General features: G+C 37.8%; 1 protein-coding gene across 4 annotated transcripts in view; it reads right to left on the minus strand.

Annotated features, from left to right (window-relative positions):
* elmo1 (engulfment and cell motility 1 (ced-12 homolog, C. elegans)) overlaps positions 1–24,868 on the minus strand; it is an 87,196-nt gene that overhangs the window by 57,434 nt on the left and 4,894 nt on the right. For 2 of the 4 annotated variants that reach the window (XM_081376965.1, XM_081376963.1), the window contains exon 1: positions 2,733–3,001. The exons of the other annotated variants lie outside the window; for them this stretch is intronic. The gene's annotated coding sequence lies outside the window, so the exon portion shown is untranslated. Of the gene's footprint in view, positions 1–2,732; positions 3,002–24,868 lie in introns of those variants that run through there. 4 annotated transcript variants of the gene reach the window in all.

Below are 24,868 nucleotides of genomic sequence, written 5' to 3' on the forward strand. Positions count from 1 at the left end.
CATCAGGTGGAAACAGGGCCTTAGAGACAAATTATAGCAATAACAATAACTGCAGTAATTGCAGGCCACTCTAAAGCATAATTACAACCCAAGCAGTGACATGATGTTTCATTACTGATATTATGTAAAGATCTAACTGAACTGTAAAATGATCAGTAATGTTACAAATGACCCAAAGGAAAACACTAGTACATGATCCAACTAAAACAGCCAGTTCATCCTTGAGGTCAAACAAAGACTACCTTTATTAGATGCAGAGTATCATGGACGGTACAGCATGTGGTTGTCAGTGTGACATGCCCAGTGCTGTTTAAATGTTAAGACCTGACTCCTGCAGAGAGAACAACATTACCAATCTGAACAGCTGCAGTCTGTCAGTTGCGAGAAGAAAGTGAAAGACTGCTCAGAAGGTCACACTTTCTCCAGGTTTCCCTTCCCTGGATTGCCCACGTCCTGTATAGATTTCAAAAGAGCCCTCCAGTGATTCATCTGACACCTCTACAAAGGGTCCCAGAGCACAGAGGGCCCACACCGTCAGGGGCTACAAAGGAGCAGCGAGCTTTATCTGTGCTGAGAAACAAAGACACGCGAGACAGCTACTGAGTTATTGCTACTCACGTTCGCTCTCTTTCACTGAGCCAGTCGGCTCTCATTTCTACCCTGCAGGTCTGACCTGTGCCATGTTGCAACAAAACCTTCATGGAGACTGAAGAGACAAAACTGTGGGTCCAGTCTAAGACACGTCCCGTTTTGAGACACATAGCCTATACAAAGCCAATATCTGGTGTATTTCCATCGGTTGCTATAGTAATGATGTAAATATCAGCATGGTGCCAAGAGACATTCTGAGTGGAGATGTCAGTGTGGAAGGAGAAAATGGGAAATCGCAGACTTGAACTCTGCTCACGTCTAACATGACACTTCCCCTCAGCGCTGAACTCACAAGAGTATGACGAACATACGCAACAGGCATTTTTCACATTCATGCATGTATTGTGCGAAACCACTGACTCGTTCACTATTCAAATGAGGAAAGTGTGAGTGAAAATGAATGTATTCAGACACAGCTTCAGACAACACTGCACACATTGTGTTACATACGTGTCATATCCTGAAAGACCAAAACTACTCAGATCTGACCATTCAGACTTGAGATACAAAATAAGATTAAATCAAATAAAGAATTAGGCTATATTATTAATATAATTATTATAATCATTGTTGTTGTTGTTGTTGTTGTTGTTGTTATTATTGTTATTATTATTATTATTGTTATTGTTGTTGTTGTTGTTGTTGTTGTTGTTGTTGTTGTTATAATAATAACAACAACAAATGAATGAATGAATGAATGGATCATTTAATATTATATTAACAACAACAACAACAACAACAACAACAACAACAACAACAATACATATTAATAAACAATGAATGAATGAATGAATAATCATTTTTAATATTATATTAACAACAACAACAACAACAACAACAACAACAACAACAACAACACATATTAATAAACAATGAATGAATGAATGAATGAATGAATGAATGAATGAATGAATGAATGAATGAATGAATGACAACTAATTCAGAATTCACATCATGTATTTGTAATCACTGGATTTCATTTTTTTTTTTTCATACTAAAAGTATTAAAGTAAATCTAAAATTTTATTTTTTAAAGAAAATGTGAGTTGTTTTTACTGCCTGTCTAAATAATGTCTTAGAGAGGGATTTGTACAATTTAAGACAAGAAAAGTTTGAAGCGTTTATGGGCATTTTTTTCCAATAACCTTACAAAATACTACAGTGATGGTATTACATGGTAATATAATGATACTTTGATACCATGGTACTTGAATGATTACCATAATCATGCCCAAAACCATGGTTATTCCATAATTCAATGTCTAAAACAATATGGTAGTACAAAGGTGCTTTTTTAATCTCTGTTTGGGGAAACAATGAGAGATGAACATCAGCCAAGAATGATGTTTTGAAATAAACCAGGCATTTTACGTTACAATCAAACACTTTACACAAACTGTTTCCTCTCCTAAATACTAACAATGATCTGTTAAAAAGAGAAATATTTAGTTTTAGTGTAGACAGATTCTGTGCTCTTTTCTTTCAGTTTGAGCCACAGCAGGCGTCTATAGTGTCAAAAACAAGTCCTCTAACAGGCCCTGTAAGTCTCATTCAGTAACCAGGATATCCTGTCACAGCTAAGCAACAGTTTCCACATCTCCAACTCCTCACATTTGCATCTTACTAGTACCTAAGGAAACTACACTTCTTAGTAAAAAAAATTACCCTAGTGAAATTGTAATGATTAAAGTTATAATGTTAATACAAACATTCACCCAAAAAAAAAAATCGGTATATGAAATATGAAATATATGAATGCATTTAGTATACACAGCGCAGTACAGAGTGGATAATGTCACTCAACAGGTCAAAAACATCTCAAATCAAATCTGAATATAAATTAAAAGCACATTCTGAGCGTCTAAGCCGGCCGATTGCCTTGTCTACTGGATGGAGACACCTCAAAGAAGCAAAGACCAAACGAAAAGTTTCAACACTGAATTTAGATTTTCAAAAAGAAAAATGCAGCCTGGTTCACAGATAGACCTGTAGTGATATATTAGGGGTCGCAGAGCTGACCCGAGTGGCCAAAGCCACACCCTAAGCGGCCCGGATTCATCCGAAAGCATAAAGAAACTTACCCGGAAACCCCCGCAACTAGAAGCTGGTCGAACAAGTCAATGTTTCCAGCTCTTTAAGCCGATTATTCTTCAGCAGTACAGTATGCGGTCTCCGCACAGAGATGCATCATTAAACAAAATACTTCAAAATAAAGACTGTGCCCGTATTTATCGCACGACTTTACACAAACTATGTCTTAACCAGCGAGAAAGACAGAGAGATAAAGAAAAAGAGGTGAAAGAGACGGAGGAAGTAGGCGTTCATCATGAGAAGAGGAAACTGCTGGGCCACAGTTGCACAAAAAGGCGGCAAATTTCAAAGACGCAACACAACTGAAGACGTGAGGAGGAAACAGACCACACGTATCCTGGCTATAGGCTTATCTGAAAATGTTGGACAATAACAGGAAATATGGAGACGCACTGATTGCTTGAGATAAAGCGATGATTTGGTGCAAGCGTTTAGAAGACAAATAACCTTTCAAAATAACGCTGTGTGGTCATTAGGTGATAGGAGGAAGTAGTTTTTATGATACATATGTATGTCTGTAAAAGAAAATGAAAGAAATGATACTTTACGTAAAGATAATGAAACCTATTTTTCTACTGTTATGATGCTTTTGTACAGTAACGACTTTCATGGGACAAATTTACATTCATAATTCTCATTACTGTTATAAAGAATTTGAGACAAATACCTTTAATACAGTAATGAAAATCATCCTGACCCAAATTTTTCCCCATTTAAATCAGACAAAACTAGCTTGATTTTTGAATACTAATTAAAACCATGATTTATAAATATATCTTCTATTTTTCTGCATTACAGTAATGAGAATAAGTGGCAATCTGGTCCTAAAAAAACAAAAACAAAAAACATTTTTTTTTACAAATATTAAACAATTAATTAATTATAAAATATTTAAAAAATTAAAAAAAATATTAAAAATAATATCAGTATATCAGTAATATCAAATAACTCGGCTGAGCATTCAATAAACACTTCTGCATCTTGAGTACAAATAATGTGTGATGAAAGCAATCCACTTCTGTGTGAAATTTCTTTGTCTTTTCAAATGATCCCCCTGTGATACATGTGCGGCCCACATAAACAAAGTTGACACGACTGTCACTGACTCATAGTGCCATGGTAACAAAATTAAAAAACAACCCATCAAGTGGAAAAATAACATGCTCAGATTATGACTGGCTGCATGGGCAGAATGACATTCCCGGAAATTGATGCCTGGTGCAACTCACAAATAGCTCTAATGATCAGTGTGCTAATTATTACAATGGCGCATTTTAAGGGATTAAAAAAGGAAACGAGCACTAAGGCTGCTGATTACAGCATGAGCCGGCTACTCTCATTTCCTGTATCTGCTCATCCTCTCACCATATTTCAAGGAGCATGCTCTGTTGTTTCTGATGCAATAGCAGCAGCTGGGTGGCAAACTCAAGAACTGCTTAACATCTCGTTTCCCATTAAAGCTTCAGGATGGCTAAATTGGCTAATGTTAGTGAACGAGAAGGAGCATATGTCGGTTCCACCCATTGTGGGCTCCTAAGGGCCGACCGGCCCCGCTCTCACAGCTGTTGAAGTGGCACTGGGTTCCCTCAAGCTATGAATAGAGATCAGTGGAGAGCTGGTCAATGAAAAATGCTGGGTCTGGCCTAGATTCATGCGTGGTCGGGTTCATCAAACCATCGCTGTTTAGACTGACTGGTAAAATTGGTCAGGGTCTTTGAGACCAGCTAGAGAGAAAGAGAGACAAATGAGGAGGAAGAAAGAGAGACACACATTTTTCCAGAAAATGAGCACATCTAAAATTAAACAGTGTCCTCTTGGGGCCTTTACTGTGATAAATGAATGGCAGCTCCACTTTCAATACAATGTTTAAAGTGTTCAGATGTTCCCTATTAAAAGTGTAATGATGCAACAAAACTGAAATTAAAGTTTCATTCAGCCAAAAACGAGTTCTATATAAGCATTTAAATTTGCACATATGTTTTTATATCAACTTTTTAATCATAGAATTATGTTCCTACTCCAATTAAATAATGAAAATGTAATATATTGTATACTGGTATATTTAGGAAAATGCTTTTTTCTAGACACATTGTTTCTAGCCAACTAACAAGTTATGGACATTAGGCGCGTTTCCACAGATTACAGATTTGCGCAAAACTTTTGTGATTTTTTTCTAAATATCGATAAAAAACTATTGTGAAATGATGGCGTTTCCATTAACCGATGTTATGCGACTAAAACGTAATTTTTTCCTCTCGCGATAAGTCATTCCAAAAATCATGGCAACGGACGTTGGTAGGTTTATATATATCACAGCCACCGCACTAGACATTATTATTATTAATGGAAGGAAACGTAGGCGTGTTATCCAAGCATTGATGGAAAGGAAAGACCCTTATAAAGTGAGCGGCACAAATGAGGTGTTTCTGGGTTTTTCTCACTCATTTCTGCTCCGAGCTCTTGATTGTGGCATTTCTTTGAGGTTTAGAATCCAGTATTTGTTTCATTCTTTTGTCTTTTATGAATTTAATAAAGACCTATGTCTCGTATTCTGTCCAAACACCTTTTAAGTCAGGTGACTGTAAATGCGCAAAAGCGGTTTCCATTGCAGTTTTGGGAAATATTCCTTTTTTCGAATTGCCTGAAAAACCACCTCATGCGAGCGTAAAAACTTTTTTGCGACAAATGGGAGTTTTTGCGAAATTTATGTTTCCATTGGGCATATTTTAAGTTTGCAATTTCAATTTGCGCAATTTGAAGGGTAATGGAAATGCAGCTAGTGACTGGCTTTCCTAAGGTAAATGTTATGTGACATTTGTTTACAAGCGGTTGCACTTTTCATTGTCGAAACACTGACTGAGCTATTACATGAGACATGATACATTTCAGTAAGATGTACGATATCATTCAAAATACCTTCTGATGTTCATTCATGTTTATTTCATGCTTTAACTAGTAGTAAAGCTGAAGAGATGTAGTAGTTTATGCTGCTTGAACGGAGGCGCTACATCGATCTTTCACACCACATTAAAGAGCGACAAAATCGAACAGTTTACAGAATTTGAAAGCTCAGACTTTGTTTCATATCAAAATGAACAAAATACAAAGCTCAGGGAACTACACTAACCTTTTCCACTGGTGGCACTTGCGCTACTAACTTTTTCAGTTACTGGCGCAAAACATGATTTGGTCGCACAAATTGTTTATAGTAAGCCGCTCTGGATAATAATGAACAATAATGAAACTGTATTGCATACAGATGTGTTTTTTATTTTACTTGCCATCTTTTAAACCACATGCCTTCTTGTTTTTGTTTTCTTTAACATTGGTTGGGATAGATTTACTGCAATAGAAAATACAATACACAATAAAGTGCAAAATGGATTTCAACATGCTATGGTTGGCACAGATGGGCAGACTCCTGAACTCTTAAGTAGTGATGCACCGATGTGAAAATTGTGGCCGATATCGATAATAACCGATATTAATATTGCTGTTATGGCCGATATCGATATCTCTGTATAGAAAACAAATTTACTGATAATCAAATAAAGAGATATTTTCCAATTTTTTTATTTTTTTTTTTACTTTAGAAATGACTTATGTTGGGCACCTTTACCTGTGTGCAAAATATGTCACACATAGGACACACATGCATTATATTGCATTGCATATAATGTGTGCTGGTCAACTTGTCTAAAATTAAGAAACCCCTAGAAAACATAAAAAACCAGGAAAAAAAAACAGGTGTACAATAAAGATAGGCTACTTAATTTATTATTCCAATAACCAAATATGATACTAAATAGCACAGGGAAAAGGGCTTCTATTTGTGACGTGCTGTCTTTGCATTTGAACATTGCACATTTTAAACAAGACAGGCATTAGCTGCATAAATGTTAGCCAATACAAACATATAGAAAACAGTCGACAATGAATAGACAGGAGTCCAATAATAGCATAACGAATCACGTATTCTAAAAATAATATCAAGTAGGCTAAGTTTGACGAATCCGACATATAACGAGGGCTGTGTTGCAAAACGTCCGTCATTGAACGAATTTTAAAAACACGGCTGGATAATACAATATGCTTTCCGACATTTTGACAGAAAAAAAACAAGCAAGAACAAAATTTCAACTATAGCCCGTCAATTTTCATTTTACAATTATTTTCTCTCTCTGTGTGCGCGCGCGTCCGTATTTGTGAGAGAGAGAGAGAGCGAGTCGCGCAGATACAATGGTACGTTTTAATCTAAGTAACGGTCGCGGGGCTGAAGCCAACTTATGTGTTGAATGCTCAGAGCACGTTATAAAACGTATTCTTAAAATACACATTTCTGTTTTAATAAATGCTCACAGTAAATCATAGCATATTGCCTAAAACATAGGTACAAAAATAATCAGTGATACATTTGCGACCCATTAAAAATTTTGGTCGCAATGGCATTTCAAAAGGTCGCATATGCGACCATTTTGGTCGCAGTGTAGTTCCCTGAAGCTTAATGTGATTATTGAGTGGCAGGCATGCTACAAGTAATGTTTAGAGAAGTTGTTCACGCATCAACCGAAAACAAATTCGACTAAAAGATCTTGGTTCATCAAAATGAATACCAATACAAGAAATGATATTGTCAACCCAGCCCTAGGCTGCGTCCAAAAACCGCATACTTTCTTTAGTAGGTACTTATTTTTTATAATTAATTACTTCACTACCCCTAAAAAGTATGTTCTATATAGTATGAATTCGCCATGTTGTCATTTTCATGTGACCTACCAGCGCCAATTACGTCGCATCACTGCCATTCACAAACCCTTTCCAGTGGCCTTATGGGATAGTAAGTGTCCTTCGTATGCACACTTCAGAATCTCCCCGGAAGTAGTACGTCATCTGGGTACTTTGGACCTAATTTGGACATACTTCTTTTGTCACATAGCCTACTGCTTTTCGCTTACTATATAGCAGGGAAGTATGTGATTTCAGATACAGCCCTAGAGTCCACACATTCGACATGTTTACCTCTTCTAGCTTATCCAAGATGCTTGCACAAAGTAGACACTGACAGGGTTAAAATGTGCCATCGGGGACGAGCCAATTAAACGTCACCATTTCTGTCAATGACTTCGGCTCTCCAAAACGGATTAATCAAAAATGTTTGGTGCATCACTAATTAAAACAACAATATGAAACTTCAGGCATCATTTCCACACCCTCATATTGGTTTAAACCTGTATGACTGACTTCTGTGGAGCATAAAAGAAGGTTTTGCAGGAATGTTCATGCTGCTCTTTCACAACAAAAGCAAATTACAACCAATACTGTCAAGCTCCAAAAATGTCATGAATAAAAGCACCATAAAAATAGTCCACAAGTCCATATATATATTTGCCCGTGAAAAATAAGCACACAAACTTCCCATCTCACCTTAAATCAAAAGTCTCCTGATTAGAGAAACAAACACAATTGACCTAGAAGCGATGTTCCCGTCTTGGTGGTCGAGGAGCCAGCTGTCTCCTTGGAGATGCATGCATGATGCGCTGTGTTCCAATTAGCCCTTCCTTGTGTTTGGTACCTAAACCCCTCCCCAGGAGCAAAGAGACCCCCTACACGCTGTACTGCCTCTGACAAACCTGATTAAGTCACCCAATCCAGCCTTGGGAGTTAGTTTGCCAAAAGCAGACACAGGCTGGTGGTACTCATGAGCAGAGCTGTCAACCACCTTTGCACATGGAAACACTTGGTCTGGATTTATTCAGGCTCAACTCACTTTGGTAATTTAACCCATTTTGCTGCTTCCAAACTTGAACTCACTTTTTTTTATGTTGTGTTGTGCATGCATTTCTAAATTCTGCATAGCATAGTATTTTTCACTTAAATCAATGAAGCATTCAAAGATCTTTTGATATACAACAGAGATTCAAATTAAAAAGCACCAGTGCAGATGGGAAAAGAGCCCAGCCGCCCATCTAAACACTACCACAGTAATTGTAATCATCTTTAATCTACATGGAGAAATAGAGCTTTTAAAAGAGGACAGTAACAGATGCTGCAAGATTATAAAAGATATATGCATTAATGCTTTTTCCATCTTTTTAAAGCATGAAAATCAATTTGCAGCTTCACTTTACTCCTTTGCATTTCCATTCCAATAACAATGTGAAATCCAATAGCTTACTAAGAAATTATTCTGTGAATAGGATATAATGCTATTTCCCAACTGTAGTTACAAGTAATCTTTCCTGGAACATTAGAGTTAACACTGAGAGAATAACTAACGTCTAAATATAATGCAGCGTAAGCCGAGAGTTTGGTCACAGTGACATTTATTGTCAAGCGAAGTGGCTTGTTTCTGGTCTAAGACTAGACTAGAGCATCTAAAATAAAAAACCTTGTCGCCTCTACAAAAGGCTTTGTGGACGCAAGCCCAGAGATGGAGGTGGGGAGAGACACTGGCTGTGTGACCTTCTGCTCAAAGACTTCTCAACCCAGTGTGAAACTCTCTAAACAGGTCAGACCCATGACAGTCAATATACATGAGACACAGTTACCACATTCCCACACTGAGAGAAAGGAAAACACCCAGAAATCTACCTGCAGATAGAAACTTCTTTCTCGCAACCCAATTACACTGCAAAAAAATATGCATTTATTAATACGACTGCCACAAACCAATGGAATTTGTAGAAAGTTATAGAAACCACAACAAAAAAACAGACCGAGGCTGCATTTATATAATAAAAAATACAAAAAAAAAAACTGTTGACTAACGTGACCTGCCGAACTGACGCTAAGCTTGATTAATATGAAATATTATTACAATTTAAACAACTGTTTTCTATTTTAATATATTTTTAAATTACTTTTTTTCTGTGATGGCAAAGCTGAATTTTCAGCATCATCACTCCAGTCTTCAGTGTCACATGATCTTTCAGAAATCATTCTAATATGCTGATATGTGGTCAAGAAACATTTCTTCTAATTATCGTTACAAACATTGTGCTGCTTAATATATTTGTGGAAACCATGACGCGTGTTTTGTTTTCAGGATTCTTTGATGGACAGAAAGTAAAAAATAAAATTAAATAATGTCCTTGCTGAATAGAAGTATTCATTTAAAAAAAAAATACTGATCCCAAACTTTTTAACCATAGTTTATATTGAAAGAAACTATAGCCTACCATTCAATGTAAAAAAAAAAAGTACTAAAAATAAACTTTAGAATTAGATTAAAAAAAAAACGGATTCACACTGAACCAAAATGTAAAACTTTTTGCAAAAAGTAAAGTCATCATGAGCAAGACAAACTATAAATATTATTCAAATAAACTAAGTTGATTATTTTGTGTACTATAGTTTCCATAAGAATTGCCTTAGTGCCCTAACATGAACCACTTCTGGAAAGTCACTTTGCGCACACATGCCAATGCACACAAACACTAAAAATCACCATGTTGACCAGCTCCCACCCCCTACACCACATCCCACAAAGTGAACTGGAACATTTAAGGACTCTTAAATCAACCCTCACCTCATTACACTGGTTTCTCTGGCTAAATTAAAATGAATTAGTAATGATGGGATGGGATGAGAGAAATTCAAGCAATTTCCCCAAACATCCCCACAAGATCCTGGCCAGTGCAGCTCTTGGATCTGATCGATGGCTAACAGACATAGCAGAGAGATTAAGAGAGAGTTTAGAGGAAAAGCTCTGCATCAGGATTGCAACATCAGTTATTAATTCAGCATCCAACACTACTTGGATCTCATACTGATGGCTGGAAATTCCACTGCAAGTGAAGCAAAGTGCACAAATACCACAGCCAGTTTTCGGTGCCTCTTGTGTCACTAAACGGAATTGCAAAAATAATGACAGGCATGTACCCGGGTAGTGGGAGCAGAGTGACAAAAGTATCCTGCAATATATACAGTACTAGCTATATATCAAAATGTTCTATTTTTGTAATAATTATTGTGCACTTTAATATTTGTACTTCACTCTTTCCCTGCCAAGGTTTTATTTTATTTTTATTTAGCTTTTTTTTTTTTTTTTTAAATGTCATGGCTCCCGTAATATTTTAGTATGACTTTGTACACAGTCTGCTTTTACAAAAAAAAAAACAATAACAACATTTGATTCTAGCTTCAATTCATTCTTTTTTATCAACACTTGAATGTAGGTAAGTTTAGTTAAAAAAAAAACATTTCAAACAAAAAGCGGAGAACATCACATTTTTGTCAAAGACTTTTTCTGGATCCGATTCAGAACGATTATCAAAACATACATCGTCAATCAACAACTCCAAAGCCTGTACAGTCGTCTTCGATAATTTCTTTCCGCTCTTTCTGAAATCCCCCCTAATAGGGCACTATTTGAGGGGAGAGCCATTTGTAGTGGGGTTCAAAATCATAGTGGATGGTTATCGAGTGCACTCAATCAATTCCACAATGCACCGCAATAACGAGTGTACAACTCATGAATGCTCAACGGCTAGAGAATACCCATAATGCACTGTGAGAGTCGCGAGCTGATGAATTCCCAGAGTCTGACCAGGGTACAACATAATATCATACAGGTATAAATTCCTATTTAACTGATTATTAAATTGATTAATTAAGGTTTATACATAGTTTCCATGATAGAGCTCAAGATAACTCTTTTCATCTTACTACAGTTCGCTAAGTTTCAAATAGTTCTTAAACAGCAAGCAAAAACTTCTTCCAGCAGACTCACTCATTCGTTTTCATTCCCTTCTTCAAGTGAACTATATTAGAGAACTAATGTAGGGAACAGGGGGAGATTTCGAACACAGCCCTGGTTTACACAGGTTTTCTACTTTGCTTGATTTTGGATCTGGAGATGCTACTACTTCAGAAGATCCGTAACAGCGCCTCCTACCATATAACAGTGAAAACGCGGATTGCCAGAAAAACTTGTCAATGGCGAGGAACCATTGTGTCATAAATAGTGTCTTTGGCCTAAAAAATGTCAATGGCCTCGCCATTGTCTTTCACACCAGGGTGGTTCCCCGAGAACTAAATGTTCCCCTAGGGCCATTTTCCTTGTTGCATTCACACCGCCAGTATAAACTCTGAAGTGACATGTAAGCTGTGTTTGTTGTTGTGACATTTATTTTGACGGTGCTGAGAACGGCAGAGCCGGAGTACACAGTGCTCCCGTTCTCAATCTTCATTAGTTTACGATCTGTTTAACAGTCCTGTCTACGTTATTAGATAGAACTGTTATACAAAGAAAGACGCTAATATATGAAAAAGTATGAGCGTTTGCCGTGTGGTTGATGTCTGTCCAATGTCGCTAGCTTAGCAGAAATACATAATCATTTTCCGCTTGGTCCCCTCAAAGTTCCGTTGGACTTTTCCCTTAGCGTAAAGGTTGATAGGTCTATTTATCACTGTTTTCCATGTTCATAGAGTTAGTTCATGGAGTAAATATATAGGCTATAAACTGTGCGTTCATGGCTTTTTAAAAATGGCGGGTGCTGGTGTTTCACGTGCATTCGGCCAATCTGGTAGTTCCTATTGTGCTGCTGGGTTAGACCCTAGAAGCTAATTTAGTCCCCCAAAAAAGGCTTTCCTAGAGCTAAAATCGTTCTCAGTTCCTGCGCTGTGAACACGCCAAAAAGCCCTTACGCTTACTTCCGCCATTACTTCTAGGAACTATGAAAAGGTTCCTCCGGTGTGAAAGCCCCTAATGATGGAGGGGAAAGAGTTAATTATACAAATTAATTTATCTATAAAATAATTAATATTAATATTTATTACACACACACACACAAATATATGATCATATATTTATCTTGATGTCAACAAACCTAAAATTCTGTAAAAAGTTAGCACCACTAAATTTTAATTCCTCTCGCCACATACTCATTGTCCATTTCTTATTGTTTGCAATATTAATCTTTATAAATAATAACTATAATCAAATTACTTCAAATATCACATTGTACTTAATCTATTCATGAAACTCATTCATGAACATGTAAACAAAGCACATCAAAGCAATGCAAGCTTTTACAATCTTTAATACATGAGTAAAAAGAAACTAAACAAAAGTTTCAAATGAATACTTATATGGGGAAGAGCTACTGGAATACAATCAATGAACACGTCTAATGAATGAGTTCTCTTCTCAGAAAGAGGAACAGCCCATGGGCGAATCCATGCTGAAAATGTGCCACTGACCCCTGGCTGTTGTAAGCATCACACAATGGCAGTCTCTGACCGTTTGACACCAGCCCTGATAGATAGACCCTGTTTGGGAAACCATGGGAACCGTGTTCATTTGTATAGTCTCTCACATAAAGATGGCCTCAGGCCGAGGGGATGGAAGAGGTGTGGGACTCTCCGGGGATAAGCACAAAACCTTTATTTAGCAGCAGCAGTCTAACTGTTACAACCACTGATGAATGTTAAACGCAGGCAATGTGCTGCCCTCAGGAGCACTTACCATAGAGTGGGACAGAGTGGGCGGTATTGTTCATAAACTGTTCTTTCAGAAATAGTGAGAGCGCTATAAATATATATATAAACTGCTGAATTACACAAACACGTGGGTTATGAAACATGCTCTTCAATGAAAAACAAGCATTAGATAATCAGAGTAAAGGAGAGCTTGTTTAACAATGCTTTTAAAACTAAATACCAACATGTATCATGGTGCAACCATAAAGTTTATGTTATGTTATGTTATGTTATGTTATGTTATGTTATGTTATGTTATGTTATGTTATGTTATGTTATGTTATGTTATGTTATGTTATGTTATGTTATGTTATGTTATGTAGCAAATCAGCATATTAGAATGATTTCTGAAAGATCACGTGACACTGAAGACTGGATAATGGCTTTGTCATCACAGCAATACATAACATTTTAAAATATATTAAAATACAAAAGAGTTATTTTAAATTGTAATAATATTTTACAATATTACTATTATAACTGTATTTTGGTCAAATAAACGCAGCCTTGGTGAGCATGACTTAAGCGACCCCAAACTTTTGAACAATAGTATTATACTAGATTACATTACATATAATTATTTTATATTAATAAAAAATTACAATTGCCAAAAGTGCCATGGTACCTATAAGCAATTAAATAGTACGCCCTAGAAACCACATAGCAACTTGAAAATGTAATTTTTTTATTTTATTTTTTACTGGGACTATTCAGCTTACCCCTAAATCTAAGGCATCATTGATGTCTATTGCACAAACGGAGTGGGATAAGTTATACATGAAAGTTTATTCCTCAGGGTTAAGGGTTTGTTTGAATCCCAACAGAATTAGTAATAGTATCTTAGCATCTGCAATGCATTTGGACAGTTTCCAGAACAGGCATCCAAAACACAATATCTGAGATTAAGCAATTGTGGAAGTAAAACAAAAGACATGTTTCCAAGTCAAAAGAAAAGGGAAGTGGAAGAACTTGTTTCCCCTGGCACATAAATAAATGTGAGGATGGATCCACCATCATCATGACTCTATTTGTGTCTGTCGAGGTGGGTCATGTCAAAACTCTCTATTCTCGTCTGTTGAGATCATAAATCACTTTTTCCAAATTCCCACTCATAAAAAAATAACAAAAAATAATAAAAAATGGACAGAAAAACACCTGAAATGTATGCATCATGCCAGCCGTATATAAGCACAGCCGTTCTTCTCTCTTGGAATGAGTGAAACATTACAAACAGTTTGGTCATGATTCTTTGATCATCTTGAGTATGTGCACAATGAGAGTGACAGTTGAGGACAAACCAAGTCTAAAATCTGGAGAAAAGATGATATTATTTGGACAGGTTTCAACATGAACTTGAACATTCTGTACAAATGATTTTAAAGACTGTGCTGTGTAGCATGTTGATGAAAAGGACTGAGCAAATACAATGCTAGAGCTACACACACCTTGCCTCACTATTATAAGAAAATCACAACACCAGAAACTAGGCTAATCCAGTCTTCTACAAACAGAAACGTATTCTGCTATTAACATTAATAAACAAAGTTAAAAAATTTAGGATACCCCCACTTTTTTTCCACCAATGAATTCCTATGATTTTCCATGATGTTTCCAACCTTTAAATTTGCTAACGGTTGAAGCCGATAGGGCAACTGTAGCATGACAGCTCCCGATCCAGTCCCCCTCCTCTTTCTCTCACTTCGCTTCCAGTCTACTCTATACTATATTATCGCAAAAAAAAAAAAAGGCAAAAACGCTACTTTCGTTTCATGACGAAAACTTTATTGCATTTCAGTTACAATAACAATTCACTATTTTTCCAGGTTTTTCATAAACATGGGAACCCTAAAAATAATTTCCGAACATTCTTCTTGTCTTCCATAGGACAGACAAATATATAGCCCTGCCCCCAAACTAACCGCATTGATTGAGTCAATGTTGCCTTGTAGGGCCGATCAGGAAGCTCAGTCAAACAAGCAGAACAATGATTTAAATTGATAGTGAACTAAACCTATCAATGGTTCATCGGTTCATCATTGGTTCATCAATGGATACAATCTATGTACATTAATCTGGGATACGGAAAAGTATATATATAATGCATATATCAGAGCAGGAATTCAGAGATTCACACCTGAGAAGGAGGCATCTCTTAAAGGTGCTCTAAGCGATGTCACACGTTTTTTAGGCCAAAAAATTTTTTGTCACATCCAGCAAACATCTCCTCACTATCTGCTAGCTGTCTGTCCCCTGAACACACTGTAAAAAAAAAGTGCGGTCTCTGTAGACACCCCAGGCTCCACAAACGGCAAGAAAAACAAACTGGCCAGCCTGGACATAACCGACAACAATGATTTGGGGGTGGGGGTTGGGGGGTTAGTGCGCCTGCACATGAAGGGGGGTGTGTGGGGAGTGGAGGAGAGAGAAGCATGAAGAGAGAAGTTAGCTAGAGGAGAGATGTCCTAGCCAACGACTAACGTTAAAATGTTATATTCATGAGAATTTTGATATGGCCGACACACGACCAAAGAGACAACGTTCCGATGAACAAATAACAAAGAATAGGGAAAAGGAGAAGGAAGTCCAGAATTTACATCGGAAAAGCGTTCAAAAGGTGGCGAGAAGTCCGCCGGCAGAAGGGCTTCCAATCCAGCATTCAGGTGGCTCTGTTTTTGCTGGACAGGTGGGGAAATCAGTTTGTTTTTTCTAAGTGGTTCATGACTGTTTCAGGAAGCACGGAAGGGAGGGGGGGTGGGGGGGATGAGGAGGAGGGAGGGTCGAGCTAGCCTCCGTTTTGTTTGACAATACTTTGAACGTCAACAAGAAGTGATGTCACCCAACATCGCTTAGAGCACCTTTAACAGCTCTAGATTATTCTGCTCAGAGAATGATGAGAATTCTACTATGAGCAGTCAGCGTAATGTACCAGACGAGCGGTGATTTCAGGACGTGGATAACAGCAGGAGTCACAGACAACATGGAAAATAAACAGCAGCTGGACTAGCTCCATTTCACACAGTCTCATAACATGAACAACCATCACACGACGTAAAGATTAATGACATCCGTCAGTTTGCTAATGATGTGGGGGTTCCCAGGCTCTCTGCTGCAGGGGTCTGCAAGTATGCATACTTGACATCTGCAGTCTGATTCATCAGCATACTGTGATCTAGTATGAATGACAACACTCATTTACTTTCCCAAAAAAATATGTATACTCCGGTTAACTCGTATTAACTCCTGTTGTCGGTCCTGAGCTTACTCTATTGCTCTGACTGAAGGGATAACAGTAGAGTGAGACGGGAGAGATCGCTCAAACATCCTCAGATTGCATAATTTCCTGGAAAATTAATAGAAATGCATATTCTTTCTTAAGAAATGTGACATGAAATATGATATTGTAATAGTACTTTTCTATATGTTTAAGCCTTTTGACTTAATGGAGTTGTTTTGTGCATTGCTGTGAACACAAATCAATGAAAGCAGGCACGACTGAATAAGTATGCATGTTCTCTTTCTATGTGAAATAATATTATGCAGTTTGATTCAGGATGTTTAATGTGCACTTAGTTAGTTTTCCGCTAGCTTCCTTGAGCTGGTGAAACAGTGGGGTTGTGTGACGTTGTTCTATGAAGGCGTGATTAAGTGTTAAGGGCGTGTTTTACTGTGGGGCTACTGGTCCGCCAGTGGAAACGCAGCTTGGTTTTGGTTTTTGTGGCTCGAGGTCCGAGGATACTGGCTCCGCCCGGAACGCTCTGGTCCAACAGGGGAAAAGTGGATAGTGATTATTGCCTTAGCAAGCCCCACTAATAACACACATGCACATCTAGCAGGGATAAGTCTGCAAACCCAACAAGGCCACTATGACAAAGCAAATTACATACTAAACTCAGTGTAAGATACGAGTCTACCCATTTTAGGCCAGCGATTCTAGTTCTTACGCACTGAAAATATAGAGCAACATGTCACCACAATCCCTGATGGGTTAATTTATCCTGAATTGAGACCTGCAAGAACCTGGAACATTCCATGATTGATTTGATGCTATTTTTACGCGCCCCACTTCAAGGATCTGGTTCAAATATACGGTCCATTTAAGTACAAGTACAGAAAGTCTTTTCGAGAAACGAGACGCGCTCTGTAATCCCCAGCACAAAACTACATGGCTTTACCCGACAATTTGACAGAAATTTTCCGCTAATTACCCACCACTGGTAGAAATATTCTCGAGAGCAATGAAAATAAACCCTCCAAGTTACACAAACAAAGTGTTTCAGGGTCATAAGCAATGTCTTAACCTGCACTGAGCCATGAAAGGCTGGATTTTCTAAAGATCTCAAACCCGAATAACTATCATTCAGAGGCAGTAAAGATTAAGCTTCCAAACTAAGGATTATAATATATATATATATATATATACATATACATAATTATCCCAAACACTGTAATTTGGGCAGTAATAACGTGCTATGGAAACACTGCAGGCTGTGGGAGTGCTGGCATAGATTATTGTCTGCTGGGCCTTCTAACCTTCAAAGCATCTTCCCCGTAGCGTGCAGCCGTTCTGTAGAGTCGCCAGGCTGTTCCTGAACCTGAGGTGCCAATGAACGGCTGTGGTCTTAAATGATCCGGTCGGTGCCAGGCGGATGGGGAGGGGAACAAAGAGACACTGTGCTTAACACACACACACACACACACACACACAGACACATACACAAAGCCAGCTGTCCCTTGCTCCGCACTAACGCCCAGCTGTATCTGGTCTTTCACCAACCATCCCCCCATCATCACAGACCAAGACCAAACACAGTCCTTTCCACTGTCCATTTTCAGGATCTTCTCCTCAGTCAAACCGCCTTCACTGGGAACGCCCATCACAATGCCAGCCTTCATTATGTGTGTGTACGAGTGTGTGTGCCCACACACGCTTTCATCTCTGGGCCTTAGCCCTACTCTACCCATTCATTGGGGTTGCTTTGAGCTGTTATTCTTCATGGTGGTTACATTACTCAGGATGTTCTTCAATTGATGTCTATTATAGGCATGGTTACCTTTTTTTCCTTTTCCTTTTTGTTTGAGTTTGGGAATATGACAAACAAGAATGTCCATGATAAAGAAAAGGAAAAATCTATTTTAAAACACATGGGTGGAATTTACATTGTCATTAGCAGTACAGGTGCAGGTTAGGAATCAATAGGCAAGGGACCAATGTTAAAAAGATAAAGGGATCGCTCTTTGTTCACTTTTTGTATGTGGCGAGAAGCAGGGTGTGGCCAAGAGCCGTGGGAGTGGAACGAGGCTGGTGGGACGAATGTTAATGAGCGAACACACCGGTCATGAGTTCCACAGAGGAACCCAAGAAGGATGAGAGGAGGTGAGGTCAGGACAGGACTAAGCCTGGGACACTTTAAGTTGTTGTTTTGTTATGTTTATTTACGGCAGTGTGGTTGCCAGTTCCCGCCTCCTCCTTCCTTGAGTTTCAACTTTGGGTCATATATATTTGGGGTATATATACTAAAATAACACAAAAACTGGGGTGTCACTGTCCTGCAAAGTTTAGCTTCAACCTCAATGATCACGTTTACAAGCTGTCAATATTCGGGTTAAGGTCACTATTTGGGTTTCTGAAACATTCGGAATAACCTGTTTACATGCGTGAGCAGAGAGAGTTACTCCTGTATGGAATTTGTAATCAATTGGCAATATCCCGATGTAAACGGCGACACACGGTTAGCGTCTGGACATACGGACAACCTTAAGACACAATATGCGTCATTTCCGATTCTTCTTCCTGTATCCAAAGACAACAACAACAGCAGCAGCACGCGAATAATAAATAGTTCGGGGGAGATAGCGATAGCCTTTGTTTGCGCTTTCCTCCTCGCTCCAAAAGTGTGGTGCTGTGCTGCGTCTCGCCATGTTTACCTCTAACGTTACTTCTTGTTTACTTCTGGTATACTGCACGCGGGTTTTTGTATGCGCCATCTCTACTCAAAAGACCAAGATTCCTTGAGAATAGAACATGCACAGAACACAAATCAATGTTCCTTTTGAAGGGGATATGCCGATACGCATTTACATGACCAAATATTCGGGTTAGAAAAGGGGTACCCCAGGGATCATATTCGGGTTTTTAAAAACCTGGATATGAGCATATTCGGGTTTTTGCCTGTGTTTATATGGCCGTGCGCGACCGGGTTATTGCTAATATTCCGGTTTTGACCGGTTTTGGCTGCATGTAAACGTAGTCAGTTAAACACACCTGAACCAGCTAATCAAGGTCTTACTAGGCTTACTATAAACTTCCTGGCAGGTGTGTTGAGGCAAGTTGGAGCTAAACTCAGCAGGACAGTGCCACCCCAGGACTGAGTTTGGACACTCCTGATCTAAAACAAAAACAGTGGTTGTAAAAGAGTGGTTGTATCATCCTGATCTTTTTACTTATTACCCACTGAAAAAAAAAAAAATGAAAAAAAAAAAAATAATTTTAAATGTAGAAACTACAAACATGCTTATTATAGAAAAAGTGTATTCATGACATTGTATGTATGAATTACATTAATTTATTAATTTTAAATGTACCCACATCCAGACAAAAAAAAGAGAGCATCATGTTATTGACACTTATCTGTCTAAGATGAACCAGAAAAACTTCAATATGCATCAGAAAATGACCTTCCTCTCTGTCTGCCACTCAAATGCCTGAAGATTCTATTACACAATTGTTCATATTAAATCCATTACATCAGCGATAAAAGTTATTCTCAGGGTTCTGTTCTGGCCATGGAGAGAGTAATAACCCTCTTGAATTTCATTATGATGCGATCAAACATCAAACAGGAAAGAACATAACACTCATCTCTGGAAAAACATTGTACACGTCCGTTAGCACAGGAAATAGATGAGAGTGCACTGTAGGCGACACAGGAAGCAGCTCACCTGACTTTAGCTCAGACTTCCTCTCCGCTGAAGACGGATGTGCAGTAGTGTTTTTTTTTTCTTTTCACTAACATGACTCAACTTCAGTCATTCAAACACAGAAAAAATGCAACAATAAAAAGCCTCAGGCGACTGTTGAAATAAAACTAAGCCTGTCAGTAGATTCAATAATTATTAAATATCTAATTTATTATATTATATTATGACACTGGACAGAGGTAGATTTCTCTCACACATGCCTCACAGAAACAGGCCTGTCAGGGGTCAGACTCTGTGATAATGTCTACAGCAGGTGGTCAGTAGACAGATGCACCGGCTGCCAGAGTTCATAGCAGCCTGACAGAGAGTAAAACTAATTGATATACAGAGAAGAGTGAGAGAGAGAGAGAAAAAAGAAAGAAACAGCGGAACAGTAGTGAAGAAAACCACCTGCAGAACATTCCAAGCAGAACAGTAGCACAGGTCAACTATGTTTTCAGAGGAGACATTCCAGCACCTCGGAAAAAAAGAGCAGCCATTTGTCTCTCCAGATTAAGGCCTTGCAGAGGGGAGCGTATGGCCAAATTCAGCAAATGTGCATGCATATCTTCTTCCCGAGCCTCAGATTTTGATCAGTATGCTGTAAATTCAGAGGCTCAAACCACTAAACTTCAAGCTCCAGTGCATTTAGACAACAATTAAAGTATGTTAAGCATAGGCTGAAATTCTAGACATCCACAATCTAAATAACTATTCTATGCGCACTAATGGGATATTCACCCAAAAATTTAAATTCTATCATTTACTCATCCTCAAGTTGTTCTAAACCTGTATGAATTTCTTTCTTCTGCTCAATACCAAAGAAGATATATTGAAGAGTATGGGTTACCAAACAGTTAATGGACACCATTGACTTTCATACTATGGAAGTCAATGGAGTCCATCAACCTGCTTGGTTACCGACATTCATCAAAATATCTTCTTTTGTGTTCAGCAAGAGAAATCAATTCATACAGGTCTTGAACAACTTTAGGGTGAGTAAATGATAATTTTTCATTTTTAGGTGAACTATCCCTTTAAAGGGAGTGGTGTAGCACTGCTGCCCGCTTTATCCTCACATATGGGTAGCACTAGATAAGACACCCACCATCAGGTTCACAGATGCATGCAGGTTAACCAACAAAATGCTGGAGCCTTTCACACTGAGGAGGGTCAGTTTGACTATGATGAATCAAAATTTAGATGATTTCAAGTAAAAGTTCATTTGTTTTTGTTATCATTCTTGACGTACAAGATGCAGTTATTGATGGTCCATTGAATTAAATGATGGTCCAAGAAAAAAAGCACTCCTGACAAGGTCAACTTCTGTCAACCAATGAGGCGTAAGCATTCAGTTTTATACTATTAGTATAATAATACAAATAATAGTAGTAGTATTAGTTTCATATTTTGAAAATTTTTGATCCGCAATTAACTGACAAGACAACGACAACAATATTATAAATGAAATTTGAAATTACAATTGGAAAATTTATTTAAAATAAAATTTTAAATAAAATAAGCAATGCTGATTGATAATAATAATTTAAAATTAAACAAAATAAATAAATAAAATGGTTTGGCAATTAAATTAAGTTTGCTGGGCAATGGGTGATGACAATTGATGCTGTGATTATTACCTGGCATTCAACAGATGAATGAAACTAAGTGTGTAATTATTTAAATAAATAGCAGAACAAAGTTTGTTATGCCTTTTGTTTCATTGAATTACAGTCCACCCTGGAATAAATTTAAGAGTGACTTAAAGTATCACCACAGAAATCATCCCCAAAGCAATTGAATATCCAGAAAATGCACCAACAAAGTTTCTTGTATATCTGTAAAAACACACTAGGTATGTAAATTTGACTGTATTTAAACTGTAGTGTACACTCTTCAATTCAATTTCTGCAGTGCATGCTCAAACTCTAAAGAGCAGCTTCATTTGTGTACACAGAGACACCCGCTGTTTACTGCTGCACATTCACAATCACACAGTAAAAGGGTCTCATCATCTCAGAGAAGCACTTCTACAGAGAATAAAAATCCTTGCTAACACATTACAGCATCCTAGATCTTTATCCACAAAGCTTAAAGTCAAAGCCAGACAGCCATGACAAATTCAGTGTATGTCCACCCTACTCATATTGCAACCAAATGCAGCCCGATACTGTCACAAAAGACACTGACTGTCTTGGCGAAACGCAAATCTTTATGATGAATCAGCCGTCTTTAAATGAAACCTTGTGAAGGATAAAAGAGTAACGTACAGTCTCTCCACTAGACTCATATAGCGCATGTCTGACACACCCAACACAAACATCTCTACTGGGGCTTGATGTAATTAGTCGTAATGACACTCATCAACTGGAAGAAAGGCAAAATGGGGGTGCAGTGTTTTCCTCTTTATGCAAACAAACATTCTGGGAAAGGCATGTGCTGCTGTTAGACCTCACTAAACCTGAGAGAACAAGAGAACAAGAGATAGACAGAAAGAAAAAGAAACTGAGCTTTCATGACAATATAATGCTTTAGCATCCCGTCCAGACTTTCACTTATCCAGATGCCCAACATTTACATATCTGACAGACAGATTTATCCAAATTGATTTATACTGCATAGAAGGGAAGCATATTAATGCATGCGTTCCCTTGAGGGTCAATGTCAATCTTTTTTTTTTTATGTTGGTTTCATAAAAACTTTTAATATATTTTCATGATATTTTTTTTATATTATACCACCTCTAGTAAATGACATGTTATTTTGTTTAGTTGTCTTCAGAATCGTGGGTGAATCATGTTTGAAACAAAAAAATCGTGATTTAAATTTTTGTATGTGGTGTATAACCAAGTAAAAAGCAAGAACCTTGTCTTTACAACTTGAATATATGAGTGTTCAAATCTTAGTTATCTTTAAAAGTTTAAATATATTCTTCAAGGTACAAGTTATTTTTAACCCATTCTATTAATCAACTATTAACTCTTTCCCTGCCATTGACGGAAATTTCGTCGTTTGTGAGAAAGCACTTTCCCGCTATTGAAGGAAATTTCCAGTTTTCCACATTGTCTCTATTATACAGATACAGTAGGAGGCGCTATGACACATCTTCTGAAGGAATACTTAATCACCTGATTAAAACATATGGAAAAAATGCAGGAACAAGCGGTCTTATGTGTATTAATAGGCTATGCATTATGTAAAATAACGCAAACATCAACACTGAACTGCATGTAAATCAAAATGCCTAATGTTACCGAATGAAATATTGAGTCGACCCAGGACGAGCTATAGGACTGTGCAGCTTTTAGGGGTGTTGATAAACTTGATCTACTACATTTATGTTTTGATCATCATTCTGAATCCGATCTGGATGTAGTTTTTTTACAAAAATGTGATTCTCAGCTTTTTGCTCAAAATGCTTTTTTATTAAACTTACCGCATTCAAGTGTTGATAAAAAAAAGAATGCATGAAGCTAGAATATAATTTTTCTGTTTAAAAGCAGAAGGTCTGTTCATTCTTTTGATATATTCCCTGTTCATACAACAAAATATTCTGGGGGCCATAAAATTTGGTGGAAATTATCAAAAACGCTGCATTTTTTTCGTCTTTTTTTAAATCACTGGCAGGGAAAGAGTTAATTTATACTGTAAATATCAAGTCTTTAGGGAGTTACACCACATTTTTACATAAAATTGTCACATAATGAAGAAAAAAAAGTTTAAAGGCAGTGCCTACAGCTGTTTCCCTATTATTATTTTTTATGCCACCCAAAAATATCTAAATGATTTTTAATTCAGACATTAAAAACATGTTGATCATAGAAGAAATGAATTCAAGTCATTGTATGGAATGTATGAATGGTACTTTTAATGTATTTTTGAATAAACTAATAGATCAGACAAAAAAAAAGTTATCATCAACAGCAACAAAGATAAATCTAAACCCAAGATGAATGCCTGGCAAAGTAGATCAAGATGTGGGCCATTAGTGCTCAACTTTAAAGCCGCATGATCCCCGTGGAGAGGATCAAAGCTGGATTTGTGTTGATCCCTATACATCATATACTGTTAATATTGTCATCCCAACCTCTTGCTCTTTTAATGGAGTAAGTCTTGGCAAAGTGACGATAACACCATGATGCAGTTTGAAATGCTCGCCAGAGGGATAGAGAGAGAGCCGCCACACGGCTTTCCAAGAGAGAAAGTTTTTACGGCAAGTGCACAGCTGGAGCACACAGCTGGACCGATCACGAGCGTGCAGCTGCGATGACCTGAGGCTCACAAAGACGATCTGTGCCCGCTCAGAGACAACGGACTGTGCCAAATCAGTACCAGCCGGGCCAGTTCAACCAAATGTTAGTACATACAAGCGGCGCCACAGGATCACTGGCTTCTCAAGAGCACAGGTGCGAGGAGGAAAAGCTTCAAAATGTGTTGCTGGCACAGTCTAGAGATGACGCCGGCCCAACCCAGTCACAGAGGATGTCCAGACAAGGGACTGGACTAGATCCATTTTTACAGAACATGGTCAAAACAAAGCTTTCTAATGACCTGGTTTTACTCTCACATCCACTGGTTTTATCCAAAGCAAGGAAGTAAGCAGAACAGCTTCAACCCAAAAAGCTATGACAGCATCACAGGTTCTCTTTACACTCCCACCGACACGTATTATGCGACTTTAACACCT

Source organism: Scardinius erythrophthalmus (assembly GCF_964197995.2).
Source record: "Scardinius erythrophthalmus genome assembly, chromosome: 10".
NCBI lineage: Eukaryota > Metazoa > Chordata > Actinopteri > Cypriniformes > Leuciscidae > Scardinius > Scardinius erythrophthalmus.